Below are 9,426 nucleotides of genomic sequence, written 5' to 3' on the forward strand. Positions count from 1 at the left end.
TGTAGAGGTCAAAGCTTTTAGGTAGAAAGTCACATAATCAGAACTCTCAGATGTGTGTGGGCCCTAGGAATTTTTAAATGTATGATAAAGGTGAGTTGAAGAAAATTCAAGATTACCATATGAAAAGCAGATGTGACTCATACTTGAATATGTGGCATGATTTATATCTATTGTCTTTTGTCATGATATAATTTTAATGAAAGTAAAGAGCTCACAGTTATATAATCAGTTGCATTAATTAATTGATCAGTGATCCAAGACTGTTAATATGGCACTTCTATTCCCCCTCTGTGTTTTTTAAAGGTAGAAACCATGCTTAATTTATCTTTGCATCCCTAATACCTAACAACCTGAATGAATGAATTAACCATCAGCAATAGAGGAAATGGACAACTGTAAATGCTATGACTGCTTTTAGCCTGCATTTACACTTATGAGAATACTCAAATCTTTGATAGAGTTCTGTTGAGGTCTTTCTAGAGCAAGCCATAGTATTAAAAAACATTGCTTTCTTTCCCATCTTCAAACTTCGAAAGGCAGCATAGTGTCCTAGTTAGGAACATGAATGCTAAAGTTTGAATCCTTGGCTCAACTACTTATCAGCTGTGTGACCTTACCAGCTAACTGCCTAACCTCTCTGTTTCCCCATATGTAAAATGAGAATAATAAAAGTACATACTTCACGGGGTTGTTATGAGGTTTAATTGAGTGAATGTAAATAACATATTGTGGAGAAGCATGAGACTTAGTTGAAAAGTTTGTAAGGAGGACATTCGAGAAAAGAAAAGTGTGCGGAAGGCCACCTGCACTGTTTATGGGGATTCCAACTTAGGGGAGTGCTGAAGGCGGTGCCCCTAATTATTCCTTGACCTTTCCAAACAAGTCTGTGCACATGCAGACCCTCGGGTGTTTACTGGAATCCTTATGCTTAATCTTTAGGTGTCCTTACTTAAAGGACATTACAGACACATGTGTCCTCCCAATATTACTTACCCTACTGATTGTATCTAAAAAATAAACTTTATCTCAAACTGCTATTACAATAAAAGCCTAACAATCAAGGTTGTCTGGTTCCTTTAGCCAGGCAGTCCCTTAGCCCTCTCTTTCACAGCAAACATTATATCAGAGTAATCCATTCATCTGTCACTCAAGGTCTGCTGATCAGCCCCGGCAACATAAAAATGTTTGGCAAAGAAAAGAAATAAATATAAGTAAGGATATACTTACAAGTTAGGAATAAGATATGTGATATTATCTATTAGTGCTGCAAAATGCATGTTCTCCATCTGTATGTCATTTTGGTTTTTTTCGTCATACCTGCCACATGCAATCACCAATGATATCAATATATCTGATGGCCTACTTGTTTCCTTCACAGTATATTTCTTCAATTATTCTAAATCCTTGGAACTTAGGAAACAATAAGAATTTATTCAGCAAGTCAGTATCTTCTATTTTGATATGGCAATTCAGAATCTTCTGTACCATGTCATTTGATTATCTTGCTTCCTTTTCTTCTCTAATTTTCTCGCAGTTTTACTTCTCAGTTTTCTATTAAATCTTATTCTGAGCTCATTGAACAGAAACTAAAATGTGCTGTCCTATAAAGCACAAGTGTAGGCCTCCTATTTAGGGAGACTACTATGATAAGCATTACTTTGTTTCCAAACTGGAAACTCACACAAAAAAATTAGTTTGTGCTCAAGTAAATAGATCTAATTATCTCCGTTTCAACTGATATAATAACTGGGTGGGAGAGATGATCTCACTTCTTAAATATGTAGAGATATGTCTGAAGCATTCTTATATATACTTAGAGTTGTAGGAAAATGCCCTCTTCTGGGAGTATAGGGTTCTTCTGTGGCCAGAGAAGACTAACTCATAGAATTTTGAGGTCAGAATGGGTCAACAGTCTTTCACATAATTCCATGAACAATGAGGCAATGTTGACCCCAACTGGACAAGACCTTTCAAATCCTTACTTTTATTTCCATTGCCATTGTCTTCCTTCAGACCTTCTGGTTTTCACTTTCCCTCCCCTAGATTATTGTACTGTACTGTCTCCTTATCCTTCCCCTCCTTATCTCTCAAATATTGATCTTTCAAAATGCCATCAGAACTGTGTTCCTTAAACAGGACACTGATCAAATCCAGCTCCAGGCCACAAACCTCGACTTGCTCCCCATCACCTGCAGAATAACTCATAAACTCTTCAAATGACATACAAGATGTTTCAAGAAAAGACCGTCGAGGATCTGGCTCAGTCTGCCTTTCCAATTAGTCTCCTACCATATCCTGTCTTCTGCAATACTCTACTACTCCTATCCCCTGAATGCACTCTGCCATTTCCTCAGGCATGTCTGTCCTTCACTATAGAACTTGGCACATCATGCTATGGAGATTCACTCTCTGACAAATCTCTTTCTCACTGTATTGAAAGCTCATTGAAAGCAACAATTGACTTACCCACCTCTGAATCTCAGCACCTAACCAGGATCTGAAAATGACAATTTAATTTGGAGATGTTTCTGATTATAACATTTATGGGGAGTAATCCCAGCTTATCTGTAATAGGTGATGTTAATTCATGATGATTTACTGGAGGGATGAAATATGAAATTGAGTGAATTAATTTAAAATGTGGTTCTTGCCAAATCTAAATTCAGTAAAATGATTTTCAAAGGCAATTTGGGTTCATGTTCTTAATTACTCACTCAGTAATGACAGTTTTTTGGAAAAGAACACAATGAAATAGAGAACTTGCCAACTAGGGCAGAATAAAATTCCCAGTGACTCTCACCATAAATCATCCATAGGCCTCATTGCAAAGACTGGGCTATATCAATGAACCATTTCAAGGTTGCAGGGCCAACCCTATAAGCACATTAGAGTCTGAGTCCTCACTAAAAATAACAATATCAAATTAAAAAGTTACTTTTGAGAGCAGAACACTATTTTACAATTAGAACCTTCTGGATTGTAAAAAATTCAAACAAACAAAACAAAAACCACTAAAGCTAGAGTTACTGCTAGACCTTTTCAGTTTACATGATGAAGTAAACTATCTTTGTATATACACCAGTTTGAATTTATTTTTCATTTTCTATAAAATGAAGTCTAAATACTGTGCTCAACAAATATTTGTCAAATGAAGGGAAACCATAAAATGGGTAGGTTACTGATCTCATAGGGCTGTTCTGAGAATTAAATGATTTAGCATCTGAAGCACCAAGCATAGTGTCTAGAAAAAAGGAGATACTAAAAACTTTCATTATGTTTTTGTACCCCTAACTTTCTCCCTACCTCCACAAAGTCCACACAACACAGTTCGAAATTGCTACCTAAACCTGATTTTACAGTACTAAGAAAATACATATTCTCAAATGTTTGAATTATTAAATACTAAACTGCTTTCCTCTAAATTCTTGCCTCCTAATAAAGACCACAACTTTAAGTATATTTCTTTGGATAGCATCTTAAAATGTTTTACTTGCTATACACACAACCACAATATTTAAAGTAACAGATTGTTAGACCTGACTTCATAAATATTTTACATTTCTGCATGTTAAAAAAGCAACAAAATTTCCAAACATGCTAAACTTGGAAAGCTGCTCAATATGTGTAAAAAGAGCATTCTTAAAAATCTTACAAATTGTTAGGAAAAGATAAACACAATGAAAAAATGTGTGTTGAATATAAATAGTCCATTTGCAAAAGAATATCTATAAATGACCATTAATTATATTTTTAATATCAACAAAATATCCAAAGTTATATGTATTAAAACAACAAAATATAACTTTTCCCTTATACAGTATTGGCAAGAAGGGGGAAGGAACAGAGATATATGAACACCTATGCTCTATTGGTAGAAGTGTAAATTGTTAGGATGTTTATTTACAACTTATATAAATCTTTCAAAAATATATATAACCTTTGACCCAGCAATTCTACTTCCAAGAATTTATATTTAGAAATTAATAATAGAAATTCACAAAGAATTAGGAATAAAGATGTTGATATAACATTCTTTATAATGGTGTGAAAAGTTAAAAGTAGGATAATAGCAATGATCTATTATTTATTTGTTGAATTCCCAGCTATTAAATTTATTACATGTCAAATACTGTACTGAATATCACATATATTGTCTCATTTAGTCTTCATTTTATAGATTAAAAATTGGACTCAGAGGGAAAGAAACCAAGATGGCGGCATAGGTAAACACTTAAACTGCTGCCTCGCACAACAATTTCAAAACTACAACTAAAAGACAAAAAGGACATTATCCAGAACCACAGGAAGGCTGGCTGAGTGGAAATTCTACAATTAGGAGGAAAAAGAAAAGCACACTGAGACTCACAGGAGCTGCGGAAGGCAGAGGTATGGAGACGCGCACACAGAGAGGAAGGCGCGTGCGTGGAGAGGGCTGGCAACTGAGTACGCAGCTGGCTTTCTCAATCAGGAGGGAGACAAAAGCTCCCGACTGCTCTGAACTCCAGTTCCGGGTGAGACTATGGGGACCCAGACTCATACGGGGAAAAACTGGACTGTCTGGCAGCGGGTGAAACTCGAGGGCAGCTTTCTCTCAGAGGTTCTTGCAGCAATTACCGCAGGACACTGAGACACAAGGGCCTCTTAGGGCAGGGCTGACAGGAAGCCATTGTTGTTTGCTCTGCCCTGAGACTCCGCCCCATCCAAGCTGAGCACAGAGGCTCTTGCATATGAATAGCCTGGTCCTTTGAATTCTAATCTTACCTAACAAACTGCAGCTGAGTCAGTGAGACCCAGAACATCCAAAAGAAGGCCCAAGGCCCTGCAGCAGCTTGCATTGCTTCACAGCTGGGCCTCATCTGGGCACCTCCAAAACCCAAACAAAGAAGAGGAATCTGCAGATCTCTCTGTAGCTCCTGCTGGGTGGCCTCAGGCAGAGGCTAAATTAGCACCTCCTTGGAGATCCAAGAGCCAGTGTACCCAGTGGTCAGAGTGAGACCATCCAGATTACAACTCCTCAGATCCATAAGGGACACACTCGTGTCTCATAAGGGTGTCTCCAGCACAGAAGTTCTCCCATCATAGACACAGCTGATACTCACAGCCAATTGGCCTGGAGATCAATTCCGCCCAGTGATACCAACAACAATCAAGGCTTAACTACAACAAGACTGTGTACACAGCCCACAAAGGGGTGCACCAAGAGTGTCCACCTCAGTTAACTGGGGAGGCTGAGCCACTGGGCCCTATAGGACACCTAGCACACAAAGCCAATCTATCAATGCAGGGAAGCAACCAAAATGTGGAGACAAAGAAACAGATCACAAATGAAAGAAATGGAGGAAAGCAAATGACTGGATATAGAGTTCAAAACCATGGTTATAAGGTTTTTCAAGAATTTTCTAGAAAAGACCAATAAATTTAGCGAGACCCTCGAGGATATGAAAAAGGACCAACTAGAAATTAAGCATACACTGACTGAAATAAAAAATATTATACAGAGATCTAACAGCAGACTAGAAGATCGCAAAAATCAAGTCAAAGATTTGAAATACAAAGAAGCAAAAAACACCCAACCGGAAAAGCAAAAAGAAAAAAGAATCCAAAAATATGAAGATAGTGTAAGGAGCCTCTGGGACAACTTCAAGCGTACCAACATCAGAATTATGGGGGTGCCAGAAGAAGAGAGAGAGCAAGATACTGAAAACCTATTTGAAGAAATAATGACTGAAAACTTCCCCCACCTGGTGAAAGAAATAGACTTACAAGTCCAGGAAGCACACAGAACCCCAAACAAAAGGAATCCAAAGAGGACCACACCAAGACACATCATAATTAAAATGCCAAGAGCAAAAGACAAAGAGAGAATATTAAAAGCAGCAAGAGAAAAACAGTTAGTTACCTACAAGAGAGCACCCATAAGATTGTCAGCTAATTTCTCAACAGAAACTATGCAGGCCAGATGGGAGTGGCCAGAAATATTCAAAGTGATGAAGAGCAAGAACCTACAACCAAGATTAATCTACCCAGCAAAGCTATCATTCAGAATTAAAGGTCAGATAAAGAGCTTCACAGATAAGAAAAAGCTAAAGGAGTTCATCACCGCCAAACAGTATTATATGAAATGCTGAAAGGTATTCTTTAAGAAGAGGAAGAAGGAGAAAAAGGTAAAGATAAAAATTATGAACAATAATTTTTACATATCTATCAACAAGTGAATCTAAAAATCAAGTGAATAAAAATCTGATGAACAGAATAAACTGGTGAATATAATAGAATCAGGGGCATAGAAAGGGAGTGGACTGACAATTCTCGAGGGGAAAGGGGTGTGGAGGGTGTGGGAAGAGACTGGACAAAAATTGTACACCTATGGATGAGGACAGTGGGGGGATAAGGGCAGAGGGTGGGATGGAAACTGGGTGGAGGGAAGCTTTGGGGGAAAAAAAGAGGAACAACTGTAATAATCTGAACAATAAAGATTTATTTTAAAAAAATTGGACTCAGAGACATTAAGCACACTGATCAAGATCATAAAGCCATCCCGGCCTGTGTGACTCAGTGGTTAGAGCATCAGCAACCCCCACATCTCTGCATCAAAGGCTCTTGAGTTCAATTCCCTGTCAAGGACACATACCTGAGTTTCAGGTTGGCTTCCCACCCCCAGTTGGGGCACCTGCGGGAGGCAACTGGTCTATGTGTCTCTCTTACATGGATGTTTCTCTCTCCTCTCTCCTTCCCTCCCTTCTACTCTCTGAAAAGCCATGGAAAAAATATCTGCAAGTGAGGATTAACAAACAAACAAACAAACAAAATATTTCAATTAAAAAAAGACCATAAACCCTACGATCTTTACTCTTATTTTTAGATTTTCTTATCAAAATTTTTGTCTAGCCATAGGATGTCACAGGTGATGCAGCTCTTAAATGTGACTTAAAAGATATAGGAAAATATTCATGATATTGTGTTAATTGAAATAATCAGATAAGATTTTAATATATAGAATTATTTCTTAAAAAATCAAGTATGGGTCTCTGTCCACAGAAAAGACCTGTACTAAAATACCCTTAAAAGATGGATTTTTAGGGTGGTGAAATAATACCTTTGAAATTCTTTATTTACTTTGTACTCTTTTTTATTTTTTTATATTCTTTTTAAAAAATATATTTCTTTATTGATTTCAGAGAGGAAGGGAGAAGGAGAGAGATAGAAACATCAATGATGACAGAGACTCATTGATCAGCTGCCTCCTGCACACCCGCTACTGGAGATCGAGCCCACAACCCAGGCATGTGCCCTTGGCCGGAATCGAACCTGGGACCCTTCAGTCTGCAGGCTGATGCTCTATCCACTGAGCCAAGCCGGCTAGGGCTCTTTTGTATTTTTTTAAATGCACAAAGACTAATGCATCATAGAGCCTATATATATGAATATGTATTATTTTTGCAGCCAAGTTATTCAAATACTTCATTGGCCCAAAGCTTTTTTTTCTTCTTGTGGGATTTGAAAAGTCAAAAGCCTCTTTTAAAAATTTTGAAATGTCTTTTCATTTGGCATTCAAAAAGTTTTTACAAAAGTACACAAAGTTGTCAATGTAAGAACATCCAAAGCTAAAGAGAATTTTTATAAAACTTTATTTGAGCCAAACAGGATATGCCTGGAAGCAAAATCTCAATAGACTGAGAAAATGCTTCTTAAAATGGCAGTTTGCTGCTTTTTTTAATTTAGGAGGGACTGTAAGGAAGATGACACAAAGGTGGGAGAAAGCAAGGTGGGGATTGTTTGACAGGATAGTTAAGAAGATTATGTGCTCTCTTGAGGGTGGTTTCTCTTCTGAGGGGCCCGAAAGGAGGCATTTAGAAAGCTTGTTAACTTACATGCACAGAAACAGTGGACAGGGCTTAAGGTAAAGATTAATCTTTTACTAAAGAAGTTATATGCCGGGGGCATGACTGCCCATTAGGAACTATGATCAGGTCACTCTGTGAGGTTACTTTTTGTAGAACACCTTTTTCATCCACAAAGCTAAAGTTTAAAAAATTAATTTAATTATTTCAATTATTAAATTAAAAATAGAAAAGCTGAGAATAGACAAAAGGAACATTGTTGATAATTTGATAGTAATCCCTTTAAAATGCTTCTATTCTCTAGTCCAGGTTGTGGCACTTTTATCTGAGAGAAGGACCAGGACACATTTTTGTTGACTACAAGCTTGAACCTCTCCAGTACATCTGCTCTTGAAGATATTTTACAAATTCAATATAAGCAATTGGTTTTGATCCTAAGGCAGGAAAAATCTGAAATGAGCAAGACATATTAATTTTGTCTTCAAGACTCCTAGATACAGATTATATCCTGGAGTAGAAATAATATATCAGTTGCTCTTATGACTAATAAAACAGATGTAAACATTTTTATTGCCCAAAACTAGTTAGGACACATCCAACTGAATCAAAATAGAATCTCTAATGCTGACCTGAACATAGGATTTCTGCTTAGATTAACTTAGAGTTGAAAATCCTATCTAATAAAAGAGTAATATGCAAATTAACCCTCACTCCACTACACCAACAAGCCACACCCACAGGCCACGCCCACCAGCCAATCAGGAGAAAATATGCAAATAAACCCAACCAAGATGGCTACGGCCACAGAGAGCAGGAGGGAGGCTTGGGTTTCCCCGGCAATGGAGGAAGCCAAGCTTTCCGCCTGCCCTTGCCGGCCTAGGCCTCCACTCAAGGCTACAAAGTTTCAGTGATAGAAGATACATAAATCCAAACAGAAATGGCGGCAGTCACGGAGCTGGAAAGAGCAGGAGGCTAGGGTTGCCCCCGGCAATGGAGGAAGCCAAGCTTTCCGCACACCCTGGCTGGCCCAGGCCTCCGCTTAAGGCTACAAAGTTTCAATTATAGAAGATACATAAATCCCAACAGAAATGGCTGCTGCCACAGAGCAAGCAGAAGGCTTGGCTCTGCTCCAGGCTACAAGTTTCAATTGTAGAAGATAAATAAACCCCAGATACCAGGGCCTCTGCTTGTGTCGCCAGGGGGCGTGGCCGGCCTGCAAACCACCACAGGCCCCTCACCCAGGCCGCCCCACGCTCCAAAGGAACCCCCACCCTGATCAGGGACACCCTTCAGGGCAAACCAGCTGGCCTCCACTCATGCACCAGGCCTCTATCCTATCTAATAAAAGAGTAATATGCAGATTGACCATCACTCCAACACACAAGATGGCTGCCCCCATGTGGTCAAAGATCCTGCCCCCATTTGGACACAAGATGGTCACCACAAGATGGCCAGCAGGGGAGGGAAGTTGGGAGGGACCAGGCCTGCAAGGGAGGGCAGTTGGGGGTGACCAGGCCTGCAGGGGCGGACAGTTAGGGGTGACCAGGCCTGCAGGGGCGGGCAGTTAGGGGTGACCAGGCCTGCA

Source organism: Plecotus auritus (genome assembly GCF_963455305.1).
Source record: "Plecotus auritus genome assembly, chromosome: 2".
In the NCBI taxonomy this organism is placed as follows: domain Eukaryota; kingdom Metazoa; phylum Chordata; class Mammalia; order Chiroptera; family Vespertilionidae; genus Plecotus; species Plecotus auritus.